The following is a 26,229-nucleotide window of genomic DNA, read 5'->3' as shown; positions in this document are numbered from 1 at the left end:
TCTCATCATGAAGAGATGGCACACAGTCATCATCCTCTAATCAACATCTATTCATTTCACCAAGAAATGAAGCGCTCCAGTGACAGGAAACGCCTTATACATGTCAGCAATGATAACGATGGCTCTACATCTTTTTATTTGGATCATTATATTGAAAATAACAGGGGAAGACGAAGGGTCGGGGCCTAAGGCATAAATATTACTTCCAGATAGGAGAGAAGGGCTTTTTGTTTGGAGAAAAATAGCGTTGATTTATTGTGAATAAAGAGGATTGTTTGGTTCAAGAAGGAGCCTGTGTTTCAGATTTATTTTTCCCTTTTCTCTGATATTTTAGAATCAGTGTGTTGTTGCTCATATAAAGACAAATGTGATTTGCTTTATGCATATTGATAACTAGCAGTTCATGGTTATTCCTGGTTATTTGAATGTAATTCAATAACATTGATAATTCATGAAAGGTTGTTGATTCCATACTCTATTAAACAGTAGTTGGAAGTGTTATTTGTATGGAAAGGAATGTTTATTCCTGTATAAGTAATTACATTGTGATTAGGAGTTAATACAACCCTATTCTTATATGGACTAGTAATTGATTCATTTGTACTTGGGATTTATATATGATGTTTAACCTCCTTATGTTTTCTCCTGTACGATAGATTAGGATAATTAGGACTAGATTAGAGTAGTTAGAAGAAGTGTATATAGGATTTAATACATAGTGGTTAGCTATTTTATTTTGTTGATTTAATTGAAGTCTTCTTCTCAGAAGCAATCTTTCAACACCTATTAATGTTCACAGGATCCTTCAAAACCCGTTGGAACTAGCCATTCCAAATGAAAGCAGGCCTAATTGGGGTCTGTGATCGAGTTAGTTCCCCTTTTTGGCACAATGAAAATTTGTCATGTCAACAAATTGGCGCTAGAAGGAGGGCTTGAACCGCCATCCACAGCTTTTCAAGATTTCATATGTAATTGCCATGCATGGATTGTGAAGGTCGAAAAGACCTTCCTCTCATTCCAAAAAGCCTCATTTCGAAGAAGAGACATTGTGGGAGTATCCTGTCACTCAGGAACAACCAGTCAGAAGACTTACTTAGGCTTACGCTTGTTCTCTATCACAGCTCCCTATCTTTCAGTATTTACCTCGACAGCAAAAATAAAGCCAAGTATATGTTCCATAAATGAAGAGACATCTGCATCCCCGTCTCTTGAAGATATTGTGCTTCAATCCTTCCAAAGTATTGACACTGCCTGGGAAGAAATTCCTGAAGATGCACTCTCTGAAGGTAATCCTTGGCCCGATTTGGGAAGTCTTAATAAAGAAAGCCTTGAAGAAACCTTCAACCAGAACATCCCTATCATTGATATGGCTAATATTCCTCAACCAGATGGAAACCAACTCCTACCTCCTCTGGGAACACTTCCTCCCTGGCTCGCTCAGGATGCCATAGCAGTACCTGGGCAACAACATCCCTTACCCAAGAATGGAGAAAGAGTGCTACCTAAATTCAACCCTAGGAAGGGAGACAATATTGATAACCATATTCACTTCTTCTTCCTGGCTGTGCACATGTTGGGGGTAGCTGATGAAGATATAGTATGTCACCTATTCCCTTTTACCTTGATTGGTGCAGCTTCCACATGGTACTTTAGCTTAAGAACTGGATCGATCACCTCATGGGATACCTTTCAACAAGCCTTTTTAGACAAGTATTGCGATGACAAAACCCCTGCTTCCTTAGTTCTAGAACTATCCCATTTGAAAATGGAAACCAAAGAAAAGGTTAAGGATTTTAATATCTGGTTCAACACCTTGTTCAACAAAATCCCGGCCACTGCTAGACCTACTAAGGAGGTGCTCATGGAATTCTACATCACTGCTCTCCCTATCCCTACCGTGATGTGGGTCAAAAGGAGTAACACACAAACCTTACAAGGTGCTATCGATGAAGCAGTAAAAGTCGAGAATGAAATGCTCAGTCTCACAACATGCCACCATACAACCGGAGAAAAGAAAGCCTCTCAAGCATCCAAGAAAAATAATGGGAGTGATAACAAAGGGTTGAAACCAAAGAAAAGGATGCCACATATGTAGAATGTTTGCATCAGATCAATAAGAAGTTGAAAAATACAGTCATCGATATGAAAAGGAATTCTAGAGAGAGTACAAGCGGGAGTGGAGGAGAGTATAACAACAGAAAACCTTTCAAACCTTTCTATCGTAAGAAGGCAGAAGGTGGTCATGGTCCACTTGCACTGCTTGCTCCACCCAATGAATGGAATTTAAATACAGAAGAGCTGGATCTTATTGGATCGCTCCTTAACCAAGAAGAAACTATAGTGGAGCTAGAGCTAGAACAAGAATATGATGAAGAATACCAAGTAGAAGGGCCTTTGGAAGAATAATCTCAAATCAACGTACTGTGGGATTTCTATACAAACGAGAATGATGATGACCAAGGAGACAGTATAGTGGAGATCCACACTAATGAAATCCACACACGAAGCAAGGGGCCACTTGCAGGTGTGATGAAGTTTGTCGATCAGACCAAGAAGGATGTCCGCCCTATGAAGGCACCCACTCCCAAAGTCCCTGTTGAGAAGGGTAGACCTAGTGGTCAGTCCAAGAATACGCCAGTGGCAAACCATCTAGAGAAAGAAAATGCATCTCCCACTACAACGAAGGCAACTCAAAATAGTAAACTACCAACTAAGAATGGCAAAACAGGTATGTTTACTCTGCCCTATCCTGTTTATAACATTGATTACAATATTGTGGATGACCTTAAGAAATCTAGGGCTAATATCACATACTTTGATTTGCTGAAATTAACGCAGCAAAGAGATTTGCTCTTGAAAGCTATGAATGAGTGGAACTACAAAACTCCCACCATCCCGAGCAGCCAAACCCAAAAGTCAGTCTCTAGACCTATTAGTACTCCCAGTACAGCCCAAAAGCCAACAACCATGGAAGCCACACTATAAAAAATGAATCAAAACCCGCAAGATGTCAATGTAGCCATGATAGGAAGGAAATCGAAATCCATGACTCCCCTTTCCTTATCACATTCGAAATCTTCAACATGAATGTACACAATTACTTGGTAGACTCAGGTGCCTCATCCACTATGATGCCTCACACTGTTGCTAAAATACTTCATGTGATACTTGACAAAACTGGAACTCGATTAGACAGGACAAATGTGAAAGTAATTGGGGAATTGAAAGATTTATTGATTCAGATGACTGCTAAACCACAATACACACAAGTCATTGATATAGTGGTAGTCGATATACCCGAGGCTTATGGAATGTTGCTTAGTAGGGATTGGTCAGCAAAATGGAATGGATACTTCTCAACTGATTGGTCCCATCTCTTGCTGTTATACACATTTTTGGGCACTACAACCCCAAGCATAAACTTCCATAAACCAAGGGCTCCTAAGTCCCTAAAGGTGTTGTTCCAACCCCTAAAAGAACAAGGTCAACTGATTACAACATCTCCCAGAAGTTCTCCATGAAAAACTACTCAGAATTGGTCAAAATTGGACCATTTCACATGATATATAAGCAAACTGCGTTGCATCACACCTGAATACACACAATAGGTGCGATGCATGTCAAAAAACCCTTCTATGGGGTGCGATGGGCGAGAAGGGATAAATGGCAGGGTCAATCCGCAAGGTGGAGGAGCATGGAATCTTCCAGAAACCTCTCCTGTGACACTTGCCTCTCTGAATTCGACCAGGGATGAGTAAGAGATCATCAATCTCCAAGTGGAATCAAGAACTATCAGAGAGAAGACACTAATCAAATCTCAAAAGCTGACTCACCTCCCATGCAGACATCTATATATCGATCCCTCATCCCATAGATCCAGAGGCTGGAATTTTGTATCTTGTAAGGAAGTGTTGTTGGTTTCTTGGTGCAATATCATAGTGTTGGGTGATCTAAGCTTTTCATGAGGTGAAGAAGGGCTTTCCTGCTGAGAGGATGATTCTGGGTTAGAACAATTGGTTTTAATCCTCTTTGCTCTTTCTTGATTATCAATAAAGCTATTCAAGTTTTCCTCCACATTCTTGTATGATTGATGATTTATGCATTTGTGTGGTCAATGTACATCTGATCCTATATTGTTCATGATAATAGATCTAGGTTCTTGGATAGTGTTATGCTGCTTTGATTCTACAGGTACTCCTTGAAGCTTGGTAGACAAGGAAGCGAGTGGCAAAGACCTACCAGAAGAGAGAGGAATCGAGCAAGGAACCAAATGCAAGACAGAGGTTGGTCTCCTTATTCTTCTCTTATCTATTTCTCATAAAGGAAGAGGAAAGTAGTTTTTAGTGTGTTTGTTTCTAAGGTAGCTACCAGCTTTAGTGGGACTAGCAGCTCTGCATAGACACTAGTTTTCCCGATAACAAAATGTTGACTCCACTGGGGAGCGAGTAGATTGTCTGTTCATCTACATTTTTTTACTTTATAAACTTACAGACGAGCCTGAAGTCAAGCCAGCTAGCCTTCGAACTGCATTTTCTATGCAAGTGCAAAGTAGATCAACACTACTTCAGTCTATCTCCGGGTTTTTTTTATGAATTAAACAATTGATTTACAAGCTCTCTAATTGCCCTCTTGGTGGCTCTAGTAACCTCCTTAGATCTACCCCTGTGATTGATTTACTGATTACCACTTGCTCGGCCTAAATCCCTAAACAAAACTGCAAACTGTGACTCAGAACCCAATCAAAGTCTCGTCCCTGGTCCAGCGCACTGTCTGTTATGTGAACTTCAAATGCATCACACTTCCCGAGTGTAGTAGGCGCATTGCATTTCAATTTCACTGTGTTACAGGTGCACTGATTAGACAAGGCCTTGTTCCTAAATTTTGGTTTCTGTGTTCACTCTTTTTAGCTCTATTTAGGAGTTTTGCTGCTTGTAGTCAGTACACCTCTGTTTGAAACCTCTTTCCTTATTGTTGTTCCGCCCCCATTGTGCAAAGAATTGTAAATGTTTTTATGTATTTTTGAGTCATTTTCAGTTCTCCTTTACAAAGAAGTAGCGTAATTGTACTATCCTTTCTTGATTTGAAAGTGTCACAAGTGTCGCAAGTGTTGTTTTGAGAATCTGATTGTTCTTGATAGTCAATTACACTGTTACTCTTGTATTTTATTTGAGTTAGTAGTTTTTAAAGTGTCTAAAGCAAGTTTTCAATTCCAAATAACAAAGTGTCATCATTGTCCTCATTTTGTTTTGAAAAAAAACTTGTTAGTAATTGTCGCTTTGGAAAATAATTCAGATTTGCACTTAGCTTTCTTTTTATCATTCACACATTAAGAAGGCTGAAAACAAATACATGCATGTGCATTTGCATTTAGACTATTTTTTGGTTTGATTTAGGACAGTGCATATAGTGTGTGCTTTGTGCTCTTTGTTGAAAGAACGCCATCTCTCTTTCCTTAGTAGCTAGGATTTTCATTGCAAAAAGAAGATTAAATGACTGTTTATCATCTTAGATTGCATTTTAGGAATTGTACATCTACATCATGCGGTGAACCTGAAAGGAAAATTTCTTAAGCAAGATCAACCATAAAATAAATTTAATGAATCTAAAAATGCTTTGGAACCTAATGCACAACATCTAGAAGTCTAGGCTAGAGACGTATTCTGGCGTCGTAAACCCTGGTAACTGTTGTTTTCACTGTTAGTTGGGTGATTTCTCCACTTTGAGACGATAAGTGCCAGTACAGACTTGCGCTCCCACATACCGTCGAGTATATTTTGGGAGACCACAATAGGCTTTATCCTTTATCCATAGGAAGCCGTGTCTGCCGCCCTATCGATTGCAATGCACTGAACACAGCATTCAGGAAGATTGACTGTCGTACCGTAAAAAGTATTCTGCAGTTTTGCGATTGGTTTGGTAATCCCTCTGTCTAGATTTCCAGAGCAGTCCCTTTCATTCCTTTTCAGACTCCTTAACGGAAAAGGTCCATCTGAGCACTTGTCACTTCAAGCTCATTAAAAATCGAAGGCGACTAGAGTCATCTTTTGTTTTTTCTCGACTCTTAAAAATTGAAAAAACAAGTTGTGTCAAAGCATCTAAAATTTATTTTAAACGGAATAATCATCACCTTTCCTATGTTGATCTTAAGTTGAGAAAAATGGAGTCCACCAACCAAGGAGTTCCCCTTGGAGGAAATCCTAGTCCCTTCTCCTCTTGGGGAGATGTTGGTGCACCCCATATGGCCACATTGTCTCTTCCAGGATTGACAATCGGCTTGCCCGTATGGCTCTTCTCAACTTCTGTCGTTCAGAACACCATGATTCATGAACAATCAAGTTAGCAACTAAACGATATTAGAGTTACCCCCAACCCTCTACTTCGTCCAATTCTTCCTCTCCTCCTTCCTCTTCGCTTGATGAAGCTGGTAAAGCCCAAAATCAAGTAACTGAGAAGAAGAAGGAGAAGAAGAAGAAAGAGAAGAAGAAGAAGGAGCCAAAGGCGAAAAGGGGTAACCAAGCATCATCTAGAGAAAATCCACACACTGCACCGACCAGGCCTAAATCGCCATGTGTCATTTGCAAAGGAGACCACTATCATCGAGATTGTCCTTGCATCCCTCGGATCTTAAGGGACTGGTCTCCTCGTTTGCACAATCCGGTGTCATCAACCTCTGACGATCATGTTGAGCATACACCGTCAACTATTGAAAGTGAAGCCCTGGACAAAAAGGAAAATATAAATTTCCTTGTAAATTATGTGAAGGCGATCACGCCGTCCACCGTTGTCCCTTCTTAGACGAAGCTAAAAGAGTTTTGGACGACCATCTGGTTTCATTGTTACGACTTCCTCCTGGATATAAGGAACTCTTGCCGAGTCCGTCACTAGTTGAAAATCCGGCTAAAACGCCCTTGTGGTCGGCCGAAGCATCTATCATTGAAGATAAACCATCTGAATCCATACCAGACGAAAGTCAAAAGGTCGAGGCGGCAGTTGACCCGGTCTTGCCTTCAGAAGGTCCATCTTCAGATGATACAGTCATCGAAGAGAACAAGAACGACACCGTTCAAATTCTCTTCGTAAGCACAGACTCCGATGAACATGGGGGCAGTCTACCCGTTCCTTTACCGCAGGAAGGAAGTTCGTCAGAGTCATACCCAGCTACCTATTCGGTCCCACCTTCAAGCAACCTGGTTGTTTCCTTTGACTGGAATCTACTAGGCAGACCCCGTTTACCGGCTAGTGTACCATTCCGAATCATTGCTCAAATATATAGAATGGTCATGGCCGATACCATCACAAATGAAGGGGCTTCTGTGAGTATCCTTTCCTCAACTGCTTGGAAAGCGCTTGGTTCGCCATCGCTTTTGCCTGAGATGAGAAATCTAACAGGCTTTGACAAAGGAACCAATCGACCGTTAGGGATCCTTCCCGATGTGCCGATAACATTGAGAAGGAAAACCATTCACATGAACATAATGGTAGTCCAAGGATCCCTGGATTATAATCTACTCCTTGGACGAGACTATATTTATTGCATGGGAGCCATTGTCTCCTCACTCTTTAGAGTAATGTGTTTTCTGCACGAAGGAAGAGTGGTCAAGCTCGTAGACCAACTTTCATTTCCCAGTTCACACATAGCAAATAGTCATATACCAACCCTGAATGGTCTTTTCATGCAAGGAATGTCTCATCAATCCCCAGTCCATCCTCCTGATGAGCGCAAGTGATTCGGGGGACACGACTGAAACCCATGGGGCATGCACCCTGGTCTGCTTCGGCAGGAAAACTTCAGGTATAGGGTAGGTTTCCGCGAAGGATATTTGACTAGTCTGACACACCCGTCCATTTAGGAAAATGGGATTAGATTGGAATAAGATTCCCTCGTCAAATTTATGTGAGTGGAGGCGTCTGTGCCACTCACCTTTGTCTATCTCAGTAGACATCATCGAAGAAGTGTTCTGTTTGTGGTACAAATAGAATAATCTTTGGTAACCTGAGAAAGGTAGGCATTTCCCGATAAAACAAATATTTTGTCTGCAAATTGAGGGGTAACCTCGAAACTCTATTTCACTATACCTGGGGGCATGCAAACCTTTTGGCATGCAAGCGAAGAGCAACCATTTATTTTTTTAAATTTATAGGTCCTCTAACCCTTTAAACTCGTAGGATTGGTCGTTTCCTAACTTGCATAAAGAAAGGAGGGAGGCAAAGCTTTGAAAAAAATGTTGTTTTTAGATGAGACCTCCTTATTATACGACTGGATCGAGCAGTTTTGATGCGGACTTCAAGCTCGTTAAAAAATAAACATAAGCAATGAGCAAATGTTCCTCCAGATTTTAAGCTCATTTTAAAATAAAAAATGAACCAATTTCTGGTAAATAACCATCATGAATGTATTACTTTAGCCTTTGAAGCCTTGGTCATGTTCTCATCATCACCTCCACTCTGTATTGGCGATCATTCACCTCCACTTGATTGTTTATGCCTTTTGAGGAACAACTGCGAAGAGTGATCTTGTTAGCCATCCTTGTGACACTGTCGTGATTGGAAAATTCCAAACCTTACCTGGTGTTAGAGCCTAGATTTGTCTCAGGCTAAAAAGACAAGGTTCTAGGTCCACATCAAACCACGCTCAGCCTTGTAGCTAGCCCTACGAGGACAGGAGAGGGCTCTCTCCGGGTCAATCTCGGCAAAGTTAAACAATGAGGCTCGAGATGACTAAATTTGTAGTTGATCTTAGGCTAGGTATGAAATACAAGGAGTTTGAGGTTGATTTTTGGGGTATTTGTTGAATCAAAGGAAAAGGCAATTTTGGGTGCGGGGATGAGACACAGTTTTTGCAGAGGTCGACTTGGGGCAAGGTAGGCGATTGTCTTGATGCTTTTAAAGAGAATGAATGGCTAGATCTGACTGGTGAGAAGCTAAGGAGATCAAGAATATTTCAAGGATTCTCCTTAAATAGATGAAAACATGAAAAATCAAACAAATTTAAAGGCAGAGCATAAGAAACTATGGATTCTACCTTAACACTTCATTTGTTCAATTGCAGAAGATGAGAGAAGGAAGATGATACACATAACAACTTACAAATACTGAAAGAAGCACACCATCAACACATAAAGCCACAAGGATCCCAAACAGTGCTGCAAAACCCTCGTCTTTCCTTTGCCAAAAATGCAGAAGTGAATGTACAATAGAGTGTCAAGATTTTCCCAAGAGTCCAACCCTGAAAATGACTTGAAAATTACATAATATAGGAAATCCAACCTCTTCCGTTGCCTCTAGGGGTCGAGCTGATCATTCTAGGAGTTGTTTCAACCAATTCTAATCAAAGCACTACAATCTAGGCAGTCAAAACAACTTGCCTCTATAAGGTAGGAAACTGATTCATTCATTAAATTTTCACTCTTTGGTGAATGAATCTTCTAGATCAAGTAACTAAGTGTCAAATTACATCATGTTTCAATCATTACATCAAGAAAAAGTCAAAAATTACATCACAAATCAAAACTGGTCAAACTAGCTGACTTTTTGAGCTGAAAGATTAAAAATAGGGCAAAAAAGCCATATGCGCCGTGCTACTTTTATGCTGATTTTGAGGCACTTTCACGAGTCCAAATTGAGCTCAGGTTGTCTTTTGGAAAGCCCTGCCTGTCTACTATCCAACCCAAGTGGAATTTTCCAATTTGGTGTCCATTTGCCCCTCCAAAAGTGCATTCTCCCAAGACTGCTTCCTGTGTGTCAAAATAGGGGCAGTGAGGTCATTTTTTGCATGTTTTTTGACCTTTGGGGACCCAGAACTTGCCCAAATTTCTTTTCCAAGTACCAAAATTCATGATTTTTCATGGCAAATCCAAAACTGCAAGCCATTCGTGATTTGGAGCTCCCAATCCTATGGGTCGTGCAAGGTGCACGGCGCATATAGGGAAAAAACCTGTTTTTTAAATGCAAAAATTTCAAAATGACCAAAAATGCCCCAAATCTCTTGAAATTTGGGTTGGAGTTCCTTCATCAAGTGTGATGATGAGCTAAAGAGGCCTCGGCCAAAATCTGAAGACGATCGAGCTCCCTTTTCTTCTTTTGCTTGCGGATTGCCTTTTTCAATTTTGCCTTTAGATTTCTTATCCAAGCCTTGCAAACTTGGTTCCTTGCCCTGTAGTGAACAGCCATATGTCTCAAAAATGCATTATCTCTATTGGCTTTGCTCAGCCACTTCTCCAAGTAAGTGTTGACCCTTTCGAGATTAGACTCTCGATCCTCATTGACCTGTCGCTCTAGAGAAGTGAACTGAATCCTCCTATGTCGGGCAGCTTGGCGATTCTCACGGATGTTCTGTAGCTCCATGATCGCATGTTGATCTTCAAGCTGCTTATTTCTTTGTTCTAGATACCTGATGTTCCATTTAGCCATCTCCAACTGGATTTCCAAGGCTTGAATGTTTGTTTCTTGCTCCTCAATCATCATTCTATATCTAGACTTCTCTAAATCCGTAGCTGTCTCAACATCAGGAATGATAACAAAATCTGATGGCTCACCTGAAGGCCCTTTCTCATGCATGGGCTTCTTGCCCTTGTCCTGTACCTGTACCTGTGGTGTTGATGTCGGAAGCGAGGCCCCTTCCACGCCAGGTGGAGATAACACTCGCTTTGCTGCTGCAAACAAAGGTCTGGTACCTTTTGGATAGCCTCTCTGATATGTAATGAAACTAGGCCTGGTCTCATGACACTCATACTGTTGAGAAGGTTCACCCTCATGTTTCACCTCTGATACTTCTCGTGAAGCTCTGAAGAAATCATGTGAGATAAAGTCATCCCAAGTGATGCCCTGCAAACCAAGCTGATGAACCACTAAAATCTTTATAAGCACAAAATGATATACACTGTTGAGTTGCTACTGAGGGTTACTACGTTATATAAAGGTTGTCATCCTCTCTATATTCTAGCAGACGAAATACGGAATGTTCATCATCCGCACCCTGGTGAAATGCATAAGTAACCTGATGTGATAAGCATAAAGACGAGAGAATCGTCCCTCACAGCTGAAATATTTCATGATCAATCTCATGAGAGGAGCATACTCATCTTTCAGGTACCTGAACGGGAACACTCTTTTGAGCTGCCTCAAGCAATTGGGTTTGATATATGGCTCATAATGCTGCTTGTCAATCTGCTATTTTTTATGCCATAGTTCACCAATATTTGGTATACCTGTTGCTAGCGAAACAGTTTCTGGTGTGAGTGTAAAGGTGACCCCAGCCAAGGTAGATTGGTCTCCATGCAAATGCAAGACAAAAAGATGAGCCAACTCATAATGAAACTGGACCTCAGCTACCTTTTGACAAAACTCATAGCATGACTGATGCTCAAAGCACTGCATAGCAAGAGGACAGGCATGCAGTTCTATAAGGGTGACTGGTTCTTCCCTGACATGTTTGCCACTTTTACGAGGCCTCCGGGGTTCTTGTTCACCTACGGGAGAATCACTTTGGGTTTCTGCCTCATATTCCGATGAGTGACCAGATGACATCACTGCTGATATACAAACTGCCTCAAATGAATGCTGATAAGTGAAACTGTTGTTTGCAACTGAATATGGACTGTTCCTTTGATTTAAACAATGCTGTGACCAAGGGGAAACAATGTACAAGGGATATTAGGAAAGGGAAAACATCAGGGAATTAGGGAATTTTGAAATGAAATGTATTTAGGGATAGGAGGGGAAATGTAAATATGAGATTAGGGTTTTAGGGTTTGGGATATTAAATAAGATTAAGGAGTTTTTTATAGAGGTGGGAGATTAGGATTTCATGGATTGTAGTGTAGGATTAATGAGGGAATTGATGGAGGGAATTAATGAGGAAATATGATGAGTGGATTTGGGAATGAGGAACAAAGGGAAATGGGGAAAAAACATAACCTTGGTAACAAACTGTTTTCAAACCCTACAGCACTTTTATATTGATAAAGGGATGCTTTCAAAATTCGGTCTCCACGGAAATCATCTATGAACCCATCACATTCACCATTAAAAACAAAGCCAAGGCAATGGAGGCGAGCCTACCTGACAAATTGATCTGAAGAGGAGGCGATTTGATGAGTTTTCGGACAAGTTACGGGCTCCAAACTGTAAGCGCCGTGCTCCTTACCCAGTGCGCCGCGCAAGTTATATGCGCCGCGCTGGTTATAATTTACACTGGCCTGGATGTCTGTGTGCGCCGCGCAAGTTATGTGCGCCGCGCAGGGGAAATGAGTACCAATCCGCTCCAAAATGCTCAAACGCGACTTGCAATTGTTTTCTCCTCCTTTGGCATGCACAAATGACTTGAAACTTCATTGAAAACCCTTATATAGACACCAATTTGATTTTTTCCTCTTTCATAACCCACTTTGTTATGTTTTGCAATTGACACTTTTTCAGGATTAATAGAATTTTGACCTTTTTGTTTCCTCTTTAAATTTGGTTGAAATAATGATTTTCTTTGACAAATTTTTGCAGGGATAGCTATGATATGATCTGGCAAAGGAGACCAGGGCTGCGCTGGGACATTTCAAGAACTGAAATTTTTGAAAATTTATTACAAAAATGAAATATTGACTTATCTTCAAAACAGAGTTTTGAAGAGAAGTCATAATCTATCCGTATAATGATAAAAATCTCTGAGATAACAATCTAACAAGGACCTCCCTCTGGCCTGCTGGCTTTATTTAAACTTTGTCAAAGACCTTATCGACTTAACCCTAGACCTACTGACCGAAAAAACTATTATGACCCAGAGACTGAAACAGGACTGCAAATGACTGTTTCAAGACTTAATTTTTAAGAATAGACCTGAGCCAACAGTGCCAAGCATGAGGGGAATGAGTGACACAAACCTCTCCGTCAGATTTATGGCATGCTTCTAACGAAATGCAACTGATCGAAACTGATGAGACACCTAAACATGAAATGCAAAAAAGAGTTTTGATCTCTGACGGAGGGATAACCAGACCGACTCTAACACCTGGAATCAGCTGCTACCCGAATCTATCACTTGTTTCTCAAAAAATGAGTCTCCTGTAAGATCTTTTCAACTGACTCGTAAAATATGAAAATATTGTCGATCCATTGGCCTCTCCAGCTCGTTAAAGTGACCGGACGTGCTATCTCTCCTTTAGATTTTAGTCTTTTTGGACCTGAGGGATTATTACACAAAAAGATCGAGTGCTTGTTTTGTTCAGCTCGTTAAAATTACCGAAAATTCATCCCTTTTGTATTATTTTATACTTTTTCAGACTTAAGGGATTAGATGATGAAAAAGGATTTTTGGACTCTCTAAAATTGAAAAGGACTGAGTTATCTTTGTCGTTAAACTCGTTAAAACCTAATAGCGACAAACTTGTCCATAACAGACAAGAACGAGTTTCACTATCGCTAGGCTCGTTAAAACATAGCGATGGGTTTGCCCGAAGGGAAAATTATAGAACAAGCATATATTATCCTCCTCAAGCTTGAAAAAAATAAAGAGGCACTGGTCAGCAATGACTGGGGAAAAATTGAGAAGAAAACTTGAAGAAACTTTGTTGGTAGCAAGTCGCTCTTGAACATGACACTTTCACTCCACATCCGAGTCGGGTTGGGTTGTTCCATTCACTGGTCACATCACCATGGTTCCATCACACCATCCACATTTGGGGTTAATGCTACCAATCCATCATGTCAGTGTCGCCGATATGTTCAAGAGAATTCGCTCAGAGAATTCACCTGTGTCCCACCCGCTATAATATATTTTCGCTCTATTCTTTCATGACCGCCACCCTGAACCGTATATCACCAGATCGTTTTCACCTCCATTAAAATCATTTGCTCTATTCTGTGTCATTAATGTGGGATTCACTAAGGCCCTCCTATGATGGATCGCTTCTTGTCGACATCAGCTCATTATCCAAGAAGTCGATCTAGGAACAACCCTTTCAGTACTTTGAAGCTTGCATGCCTCAATGGCAAGTTTCTCACTTCCGGCGACAGGTTTACATCAATGGCCTTCGACTGAAAGATTTTGCGTGGTGTTCGATGCCAAGTCCCTTATTCACACCACGTGAATTATACTGCAGTACCTTGAGGGTCACTATCATTATTGGTGATTCCTCTCGCGTCGGTTAACAACTTACACCATTGGCTGGTAATCAGGCGATGTCTTTTCATGTTTGACTCTAGAACATTTCTCACATGGATCGACTTGTACTTTGAGTGAAGATCGAACGAGATTGAAGACCCTAGATCTAATTTCATCCATCTGGGCTGCGATATATATTCAGGAAAATAAAGACATCAAATGTACATCATTGTTGCACAGATAATCATCCAATCTAAGGGATGATGGCTCTACCAGAATCATCAGTCTACACTCAGACGATTGTCTGTCCTATGTACATGAAAATGAATTTATAAAGCTGAGAACATGGGAATGCCCGCCTCAGCTAGATCATGAAAATAATATGAAGATAATGTATTGTATTGTATCTTATTACAGGTCACCTTCCAGCTCGAAAAAACTTCAAATCCTCATGATAAAGCATTTCACCCGACATTAAAAGATTAACGACCTCATGCTTTAGGGGGAAATTGTTATAGACATTTTTGGGCACTGCAACCCCAAGCATAAATGTCCATAAACCAAGGGCTCCTAAGCCCCTAAAGGTGTTGTTCCAACCCCTAAAAGAACAAGGTCAACTGATTACAGCATCTCCCATAAGTTCTCCATGAAAAACTACTCAGAACTGGTCAAAACTAGACCATTTCACCTGCTCCATAGGCAAAGTGCGTTGCATCCCACCTGAATACACACAATATGTGCGATGCATGTCAAAAAACCCTTCTATGGGGTGTGATGGGCAAGAAGGGACAAATGGCAGGGTCAATCCGCAAGGTGGACAAGCATGGAATCTTCCAGAAACCTCTCCTGTGACACTTGCCTCTCTGAGTTTGACCAGGGATGAGTAAGAGATCATCAATCTCCAAGTGGAATCAAGAACTATCAGAGAGAAGACACTAATCAAATCTCAAAATCTGACTCACCTCCCTTGCAGACATCTATATATGGATGCCTCATCCCAGAGATCCAGAGGCTGGAATTTTGTATCTTGTAAGGAAGTGTTGTTGGTTTCTTGGTGCAATATCATAGTGTTGGGTGATCTAAGCTTTTCATGAGCTGAAGAATGGCTTTCTTGCTGAGAGGATGATGTTGGGTCAGAACAATTGGTTGTAATCCTCTTTTCTCTTTCTTGATTATCAATAAAGCTATTCAAGTTTTCCTCCACATTCTTGTATGATTGATGATTTATGCATTTGTGTGGTCAATGTACATCTGATCCTGTATTGTTTATGATAATAGATCTATGTTCTTGGATAGTGTTATGCTGCTTTGATTCTACAAGTACTCCTTGAAGCTAGGTAGACAAGGAAGCGAGTGGCAAAGACCTACCAGAAGAGAGAGGAATCGAGCAAGGAACCAAACGCAAGATAGAGGTTGGTCTCCTTATTCTTCTCTTATATATTTCTCATAAAGGAAGACGAAAGTAGTTTTTAGTGTGTTTGTTTCTAAAGTAGCTACCAGCCTTAGTGGGACTAGCAGCTCTGCATAGACACTAGTTTTCCTGATAACACTTGCTGCCTCAAAAGGGGAAGGGTGATATGCTAAGAGTTGATCGTGAAAGATAGATGAAGTATGTAGCGACGAAGCTAAACGGTCCCAACGAACCTGTAATGTTTACCAACTCTATCCTTGGGAATTATAGTTTCAATGTTTGTGCCACAGAAACCTGTTTTGAAGAATTCCATGCAGAAACAATTGAAGAAACTGCAATAAACACACAGTTTGAAGCTCTCCCTTGTAATCCAACTGATTAACCACCTTGTAATATAGCATATAATAGAACTAGTTTCGTAGGAAGCAATTCAATTGATGTAACATTAGACTCTGTATTTTGGACACTCTATTTTGATGGCTCTAACTGCCTTGAAGGTGCAGGTGCTGGGAGTGTTCTCATTGATCCACAAGGGAACCAACATCTGATGGCCAACTGGTTGGAATTCATGTGCACCAACAACACAGTTGAGTATGAAGGCTTGCTGCAGGGCTTGAAGAAATCCATTGATATGAAGGTGAAAAATATTAAATTTTTTGGTGACTCACAGACAATCATGGATCAGGTAAGGAAGAGGATACATCGCAATTCACCACACTTGGTAAGGTACCAGCATGAGGTATGGGGCTTAATTGAAAATTTTGATTCTTTTAATATCACATACATACCTCGAGGGCAAAACCAAGATGTCGATCTGATGGCTAGTATGGCTGCTAAACTTTTGCCTGATTTTAGATTGAAGAAGAATAATTGTTATGTTCAATTGATTTTCAGACCATCTGTGCCTGATAACATCTCAAACTGGTAGGTGTTCGAAGATGACAAGCAAATCCTAGAGTTCTTGCACTACGAGAAGACATTCAAGAAGGCAGTCATTGATGAAAAAGAGCATGACAAGCTTATGAATGAGAGGGAAGATGATGAAAAGGATTAGTCCAATATGATTCCCAAGTCAGTTGTAAATATGGAGCACTTGTATGACCTGCATAGTAAATTCAAGAAGCCAACTAATTGCAAAACGCATAGCTCATCCATGAAGTATGAATCGGTCAACCTTGGGACCAAAGAAGACCCAAAAACTATTAATTTGTGCTTGGGTTGCTATCCACAAGAAAAGGCGCCATTTGCAAAGCTATTTAAAGAATACAAGGACGTCTTTGCATGGACATATGGAGACCTAAAAACATTTGATACCAGCGTTATGCAGCATGTAATTCCTTTGAAAAAGGAGGCTAAACCTTACCAAAAAAGCTTTGCAAGATGCATCCAAGCCTAGAACCGTTGGTGAAGAAAGAATTAAACAAAATGTTGGATGCTAAAATCATCTTTCCGGTCAGACACACCCGCTGGGTAGCCAATCTCGTGCCAGTAAGGAAGAAAAATGGAGATATCAAGCTATGTATCGATTTCATAAACCTAAACAAAGAATCACGGAAGGATAACTATCCTGTCCCCTCTATAGAACACATCCTTCAATGCGTTTCTAGGTCTGAAATGTTGTCCCTATTAGATGGGTTTTGCGGATATAATCAAGTGATGGTGTCTAGTGGGGATCAATTGAAGACAACCTTCAACACTAAATGGGGCACCTACGCATATCGTAAAATGCCTTTTGGACTTATTAACGCGAGCACCAGATTCTAGAGAGCTATGGACATAGCTTTCTGAGGGTTGATTAATAGATCAGTAGTGCTTTACATGGATGATATCATTGTTTATTCATATCACAGAAGGGATCATATTTATCACCTGAAACAGATTTTTGAAAGATGCCGAAGGTATGGAATATCATTGGATCCCAAGAAGAGCATCTTTGCAATCACAGAAGGGAAACTACTAGGTCATATCCTCTCTAAAGAAGGGATTGTTATTAATCCTGAAAGGATAGAGACCATCATGAGAATACAAGCCCCTGAAAATAAGAAGGCCATGCAATATTTCTTTTGGAAGATCAATTTCGTTAGAAAATTTGTCTTAGGCTTCGCGGAAATAGTGTGCCCCATGCAGCTAATGATGAAGAAAGACATTGTGTATAAATGGAGTGATGAAGCTAAGAATCGTATCAGTGAATGAAGGAAGCCATTGCAGAAGCTCCTGCATTGGTGAGCCCCAATTTTGGCAAAGAATTCTTCTTATACACCTTTCTTTCGATCTTTCATATGCCGCAATTATCACTCAAAAAAATGATGATGGAAACGAAGTCCCTATTTCTTACATGAGTTCTAATCTCCAAGGAGCAGAATTGAACTACCCAGATGTGGAAAAACAAGGCTTTGTGGTTTTTAAGGCCATAAAACATTTCCACCCTTATTTATTAAAGGCTAGGACTAAAGTAATGATTCCCCATCCTGCTGTGAGAGCCCTCTTCGTGCAAAAAGAAATGGGTGAACGGAGAGAGAATTGGATCACTGCACTTCAATAATTTGACCTCGAGATTAAACTAGCAAAGATAGTCCGAGGGCAGGGGTTGTGCAGGCTAGCAGTAGAATCCTTGGCAGATACAGAAGGGGCATCCGAAGAACCAGAAGTGCAGAGCATGCAAAACGAACAAGTAGAACGTAGGGAGGAGCCCTTATGGATTAATTAAACGTTGATATATGAACACGAAGCGTCAGAAGCCCTTTTGGATCCTGAGTCGTGGTATTACGACATATGCTTCTATATCACACAGGGATCATGTCCTGAACACATGGATGCATCACAAAGGAGAGTGCTCAGATTGAAATCTAATTAGTATCACTTGGCCAATGATACATTATACAGAAAAATTATGATGGAATCTGGGTGAGGTGTTTGGAAAAGGGTGATGCCAGCCATGTATTGAAAGAGATGCACGACGGCCCAGCAGGTGGTCACTACGACGGACAAACCACTGTTCACAAAATATTAAGAGTTGGATATTATTGTCCCACAGTGTTCAGAGACTTGCATGCCTATGCTCGCAAATGCAAAGTGTGTCAAACCGCCGCAGGACGAGAGAAAAAGCCAGTCGTTCCCCTCAAGCTAGTTATGATTTATCGCCCATTCCAGCAGTGGGGCCTAGATATCATAGGCGAGATCACTCCAAACTCCTCACAGCAACATAAGTATATACTCACAGTTGACTACTTCACTTGATGGACCAAAGCCATCCCACTTCGGAAGGTGAACGAGGATGAGGTAATATCATTTATTGAGAAATTCATTATCAACAAGTATGACATTCCTGACGCTCTTATATTTGATAATGCTTCTTATTTTTCTTCGTTGAAATTGACTAAGTTTGCTATTGATGAATCAATCCACATAAGGTATACCTCAAATTGTTACCCCCAGGGAAATGGAGTTGCATAGTCCTCAAATAAGAATCTCATACGCATAATACATAAATCTGTCATTGACAACCAGAGGAACTGGCACAACGCTCTCACTAATTCCCTTTGGGCTGATAGGGTCACCCCTAAATTGGCCTTAGGAAGCTCCCCATACTTCCTCATCTATGGACAGGAATCCATCTTGCCTCCAAATGTTACCCTGCCCTCTTTACAACTCTCCCAAGCTTCAGGAGGAACCCCTTCATCCGTGCTTCAAGAAAGGATCAACCAACTAATGAGCTTGAAGGAATTGAGAGATAAAGCCAAAATTAAATTCAAAAATCACCAAATGATTATGAAGAGGTGGTTTGATCACCATCTGGCAGGAGATAAATATTACCAAGTAGGAGAGCTAGTCCTGAAATGGGATGAGTTAAATGAGCCAAAAGGTAAACACACGAAATTCCAACACTTATGGCTGGGCCCATTCCAAGTTGTGGAAAAAATTGGTCAAGGAACTTACAGGTTGAAAAGTTTACAGGGAGAAACTGAAAAACTCCTTGTTAATGGCCAACATCTGAAGAGATACTTCCAGTAGCCACCACATGGTGGTTACCTCCTGAATAGGTTAGAATTCATTTTATTTTTGTTGTTAGTTTAGTTACATTTCCGTCTTTTCCTTTCTTGTTTCTTGCAATTTTATTTTCCTTCTATTTTGAATTGTAGTGCTTTTCAGCCAACTGATTTTGGTCCTCCAGTCTCATTTTTACCTTTCAGATTTGCCCTCATTCACGACCTTCATCCTTCCCCTTCCTCATTAACCTATTGATGATTCTGTTGTTTCTAAATCCATCATTACCTTGCAAATCAAACAAACAGTCAATCAGCCCATGAGAACTTGAAAATCAGCCATGGAATTCAAACCAAGCCACTCATTGGCATTTGTTGAGAACTGGGTAAGGTCTGTTTATAACTTGGATATCTGGAGCATGTAGGGGCATCTTTATAAAACAAAAAATGTGTAACTATAGCTGGACTGGCATGGAGGGATGCTGCATTTTGAATAAATCCCACTCAGACCTAGCCTATACTTGGCTGTAAGGTTTGCATTCACTCTCCATTGGTCCCATCCACCACACTAAATTTTCCAATACCTGTTATCTACAAGTAAATTTCCTTTCATGGGCTAAACTCACTATCATATACCATGTGGTAAATCCAATTGTGCTCTAGTCCTTGTGCCTGAAACTGGAAGGACTTACTTAAAATGAAATGAAATGTCAAGTCCTTGTGCCAATCTGGAAGGACAGGTTGTTTGGGAAGCCAGTTAGAGTAAGGACTATTGTTGAGATTAGAGTACCAGTTGACACAGCAAGCCCAACCTTTCTTAAGCAGTTTAAAAATATGGCATGATCCATGTTTACGCCCCATTCAATCAATGAAAATATAACACTGAAATTCTCATATAAAGTGCAGATAAACATGTCTACATCAAGTTTGATGAGCAATAAAGAGATGAGGTACACACCTAAACAGGTATTGACAGACCAGTGATGGCCCCGAAAGGATTTTTGAAAGTAGGAAATAGGTAAAGGAAGGTCAATAAATTCCATAAAATCACCATTGGAGAATGCCTGTCAAAACCCTATCAGTAAGTAGAAGCTATTTGTCTTTATCCCACCTGAAGAAATTAATGTTGAAGTGGAACCCATGCCTGTTCATTTGTACAGTTTTCATTTCAAGTTTATCTTAACACCCCGATGTTTTATTGATCTGAGGTTTATTTGGAAACAGAGATAACTAGTTCGCCCAACGGTTCGCCATTTGTTGTGGCCACAACTACCACCCTATCAAAACCTGCCTTGGTAGCAATTTTGAATGGGTCCTCTAAAGTTGATCTTCCACCTCTCTGAATGATATGTTCTATTCCATAGGCCTTAAATCGTTGACCGAGCCAAATCTCCAATTCCTAATGGTTAAGCCACCCTTTTTAAACATCTACCGCATGATCCATTTATAATCCTTCTAGTCCTTCATTAATATCCTCCATCGGCACCCTTTCAACGCTAAAAAAACCTTCCATCACACCTTCATCTCCATTATAACTCTTTATAATGGAAACACTCAAAAATATGCATAAATCACCCCTTTTTTGGGCTATCACAATTAACATTGCCAATTGCTCTCTTCCGGACCCGACGGAATTATCAACCCAAATACATATATTTCGGGTCCGAAAACCATATCGGACATTGCTATTGGCGGGTTCGGGGCTTATATATATATAGCTAGCACGCCACTCTTTCGGACCCGATGACTTTATCAACCGCAATATATACATTATCAGGTCTGGAAGCCATATCGCATATTGCAATCGGTGGGGTCCAGGGCCTATATATAAGGCACATCGTTATACTCCAGACCCGCCGATAATTATAAATTCGGCCATATAATATTTCAAGTCCGGCTGTATGGCCAGACGCGGGCTTCCGCGTATATTCTTGTGTTTTTGAGAAAAACATTGAAGTTGGGGTTTTTCAAAGGGAAGGCTTACATTGCGGACGCGCCAAGACTATTAATCGTGATATATATATATATATATATATCTATATATATATATATATATATATATATATATATATATATATATATTATCGGATCCGGAGCCCCAATCACATATCACAATTGGTGGAACCCAAGAGCTTTATATAAGGCGCGCCGCGATATTTCGGACCCACCAATAATTATCAATTCAAATGCATAAATTTTGAAGTCCGTTGTATAACCCAACCGCAGGTTTTCCAGTGTATTACTTTGTATTTTCGTTAAAACACTCCAGAACCGATTTTCAAAGGAAAGTGTTATAATGCGGACCCACCGATGATTATAGGCTCCGGTACATAAATTTTGAAGTCCGTTGTACGACCCGACTACGGGTTTTCACGAATATTCCTATGTATTCGGTAAAATGTTGCGGTTGCAATTTTTAATGTAAAATCCCATATGGTGGACCCGATATGATATAGGTTCCCATCTATAAATTTTGAAGTCCGTTGTACGGCCCGGCCATGGGGTTTTCTGTGTCTTCCTATGTTAAGCCCCTCCATTGTTGATCTGCCCTTCGTGGATCCAACGGTCCACATAGATTTCGGGTGAACAAGTTGCTCAAGGAGTACCCGCCCAAAAAGCAGTATCCTCTTTCCTCCTAGATGCTATGTGTTGTTTGAAGAATGGAATCGAGGTCATCCTATCAATACCAGTTACCAATATGACCCCTCCCGATATACCATCCAGTTCTGTGTTTTACAGTGATTTGTATATAAACCGAGTTTTTCCTTGCAGGACTTAATCGATGTGTGAATAAAAAAAAGGGAGCCAATTCTTTCACATTTATTCCTTCTGATGTTATAAATGCTTCATGAAGGCAATATTGGTGTTTTTAAGCATTTTATCATATTTATATGAGTATGACTGAGGTCGGTTATCTCTACAGGCAAAGACCGAGAGAAGGCAAGAAAGTTCGAAGGACAAGTGAATAGGGATAAAGTATGGCTCCAGATGAAAGATGCATGAGCGGATGTGTTCCATTCAAAGAAGCAGCCTTAGGCATTGCTGGTCGAGTTCCATGCATTGCCTGTGTATTCCTAAAGAGAAAATGCCCCAAATCTCATCATGAAGAGATGACACACAATCATCATCCTCTAATCAACATCTATTCATTTCACCAGGAAATGAAGCGCTCTAATGACAGGAAACCCCTTCTACGTGTCAGTAGTGATATTGACGGCTCTACATATGTTTATTCATATTGGTATATTGACAAGAAGAGGGGAAGACAAAGGGTCGGGGCCTGAGGCATAAATACTACTTCCATAGAGGATAGAAGGGCTTTTTGTTTGGATAAAAACAGCTTTGATTTATTGTGAATAAAGAGGACTGTTTGGTTCAAGAAGGAGCCTGTGTTTTAGATTTATTTTTCCCTTTTCTCTAATATGTTAGAATCAGTGTGTTGTTGCTCGTATAAAGACAAATGTGATTTTCTTTATGCATATTGGTAACTAGCAGTTCATGGTTATTCCTGGTTAATTGAATGTAATTCAATAGCGTTGATAATTCATGAAAGGGTTCTGATTCCATACTCTATTAAATATCAGTTGCAAGTGTTATTTGTATGGAAAGGAATGTATATTCCTGTATAAGTAATTGCATTGTGATTAGGATTTAATACAACCTTATTCTTATGTGGACCAGTAATTGATTCATTTGGACTTGATATTTATCTATGATGTTTAACCTCCTTATGTTTTGCTCCTACAGGATAGATTAGGATAATTAAGACTAGATTAGAGTAGTTAGAAGTATTGTAGATAGGATTTAATACATAGTGGTTAGCTGTTTTATTTTGTTGATTTAATTGAAGTCTTCATCTCAAAAGCAATCTTCAAACACCTATTACAGTTCACGGGGTCCCTTAAAACCCATAGGAACTAGCCATTCCAAATGAAATAAAGCCTAATTGGGTTCTGTGATCATGTTAGTTTCCCTTGTTGGCACAGCGAAAATTCACCATGTCAACACCTCGATTACTCCATAATTCAAAAAAAATATCAGCAATTTCTCCACTGGCATATCGGTCGTAACATTTCTCACATATATTTTCTGCCCAATGGTCTTGGTGGGAGGGTGCGCTAGCACCGGGCCAACGGAAACCATCTGGCAAGTACTCATCCTTCTATCAATTTTCTTGCTAGGCTCCTTCAGGGATTTCTGCGTGCCTTCCATGTGTTTAAAGGTCACGAATCCGTAACCCTTGGATTTCCCAGTTCCCTTGTCCACGATGACAGTGCATTCTTCCAGCTCGCTGTATTGGGAGAAAACGGACTTCAAAGCCTCCGACGTAGTGTCCCAGCTGAGACCGCAGACAAAGATTTTTCTGTGCGCCAGATCCTTGTTGACATGTTTTCAAATATTTTCTACAAGTTGAGGGTCTTTCTTGGCATTCTCAGAAATGATGTCCATCAGCTGCTCTTTGCTGAGAGGCTCCAATAGCTTCTTCATGTATTCTTTATCTTCCTCGACTTCGGCTTCAGTGCTACAATCGGCTTCAGAGTAATACTGACTTTCTGCAAGCTTCTATAATGACCCAATTACTCATAGAAGTGTCTCTGAACAGACATAAATAATGTCATACATGCCTGCTTCTAGCTCATCCAGAGAGGAGAATCAACTTCACTGCAGTACCATCAACGCCATGACCAGTTAAGGAAAACATTTATGCAACTGACTTTGTCAAATATGTCTTATCTTGATCAATGGTTTCAAGTATCCAGTTGCGCTCAAATGTATCAAATGCATGATTCTCCAACCGCAGAATTTGCTTGTGATAATTGCGTAGATTTCTTCTATGCCTGACGCTTATATATGTTATTCCCATAGCTGCAATTTATTTGTACAGATGAACCTCATTAGCTTCAGCTAGCGCGCTTGTAGACTCATCCAACAGAGCAAGTTCTGGTTGTGCAAGTAGCAACCGAGCAAATGCAAGTCGTTGTTGTTCACCCAGCAAAAGTACGCATGACCAGTCAACGTTGGAGTCCAAACCATTGCAGCGTGTGATTAGATGATCAAGACATACAACCTTCAATACCCCAACAAGCTCATCTTCATTTGGCATAGGTTTAAGTTCACATCGTGTGTTTGTCAATCTCGAACTTTTCAATGAAAATGGTAGAGAATATGATTCTGACACAGCAATAAGATCTTCAATCCACATAGGATAAAGCAGCTGCTGGCGCAGTGTTCCTAAAACCATGTAAGGCATTGGAGGAAGGAAAAATATTGCCCTAGAACTTCCTTCTGTTCCATCTACGAGTTGGTGTTCTTTGTCTTCTGTACGATAGTTTGTTCCATTCACTGGGCCATCATTGTTAATTTCTCCTTGTAAAATAGATCTATCAGATCCTTTATTGCTCTGTTTTATATGGAATCTAATAGTGCCTTTACCAGAACACCATATACCAGCAATAGCTCTCAACAGTGATGTTTTTCCACTTCCACTTGGACCCATTATCAGTAAGTGATCTCCTTTAGTGACCACCAATGACAAGTCTTCAATAAGAGTCATGGTGTACTGTGGTGTTTGTAATGTTAAATGTTCAATTTCCAAAAGTTTTGGACAAACTTCAAAAGTATCTACTCCATTACATTCCGAAGCAGTTCCATAAAACTGATCAACCTTCAAGAAAGCTATCTTTGGTTTGGAGTCTTCTATCAATAGACTATTGCTTTGATCCAAAATATCACTGAACTCACCTAACCGATCAATGACAACTGAGAAAGCACTGATAGCCTGAAACTGGTATACAATTAGTGAGAAGTCACCCAAGACATGATTGAAAGCGAAGTAAGACTGATTGATCACTCCAAATTTGATTTTTCCAGAGAAATACATGGGAGCCACAACAGTTGCAGGTAAAATTTGAATTAGGTATCGGTATCCACTAGTGAAGAAGTCCAAGTTCCGTGATGAAATCAATAATTGAGTTAAATTCTCAAAAGCTTGTTTGAAGTGCTGGAGAAGTAGCTGCATCTCATTCTCTTCACCTCCATAGAAAGCAATTGACTCTGCATTTTCTCGGATGCGCACTAGCCCATAACGAAAATCTGCCTCTTCTTTTTCTTTCCTTGCATGAAGTTTAGGTTTACAAGTCCCTTTCCTGCAAGGACACTGATGGTTGTTTCCCCGAGTGAATAAACAATGAGCACCACAAACAAAGGTGGATAAATTCCAAACAGTATGTTGCTGAATGATATCAAGTCTACTGTTGCCGTAAACAATGTTAATGCAAATGAAAGAGAAGTCCCGGTGAAAGAACTGAGGTCATCAACAATCCTCTGATCTGGGTTATCCATGATTGATTGTGATTGGGTCTTATAGAAAGTTTGGTTCTCAAAATAGCTGCCCAAATAGTATCTTGCCATCCATGCCTGCCATCTCAGTCCAAGTGTTTCCCTTCCATAATCTCTCAGTACAAAGACCTACAAGGGTGCAGCAATTTGCTCACCGGAACTCCTCCAGCAAAAGCTCTGAGGTAATACAGAAGTTGTTTTGTGAACTACTCCTGATCTTTGCTTGCAAGGGCATTATAAAAATCACGCCCAAGAAAATTGAATCCCACACTGATTCCTGTAGTGGCTAGGGTGAGAGCAAATACACCAGCGAGTTGTAATCTAGCCTGAACTTTATCCTCTGAGGTCCAATATGGAATGGAAACCTTCCAAAACCTATTGATAAGCAATGATGGGCTCAACAT

The 26,229-nt window shown here is 40.4% G+C and overlaps 2 pseudogenes; both read right to left on the bottom strand.

Moving 5' to 3' along the window:
- Positions 1 to 24,169, bottom strand: part of LOC149250765 (UBP1-associated protein 2C-like) — a 26,754-nt pseudogene extending 2,585 nt beyond the window's left edge.
- On the bottom strand, positions 24,126 to 26,229 carry LOC149250764 (ABC transporter D family member 2, chloroplastic pseudogene; annotated as a pseudogene).

Source organism: Pinus tabuliformis, chromosome 7, assembly GCF_031772625.1.
Source record: "Pinus tabuliformis cultivar Carrire ecotype Pingquan chromosome 7, CPIR1, whole genome shotgun sequence".
NCBI classification, from domain to species: domain Eukaryota; kingdom Viridiplantae; phylum Streptophyta; class Pinopsida; order Pinales; family Pinaceae; genus Pinus; species Pinus tabuliformis.
The sequence above is the reverse complement of the archived record's forward strand: the minus strand, read 5'-3'. Positions and strand labels throughout refer to the sequence as shown.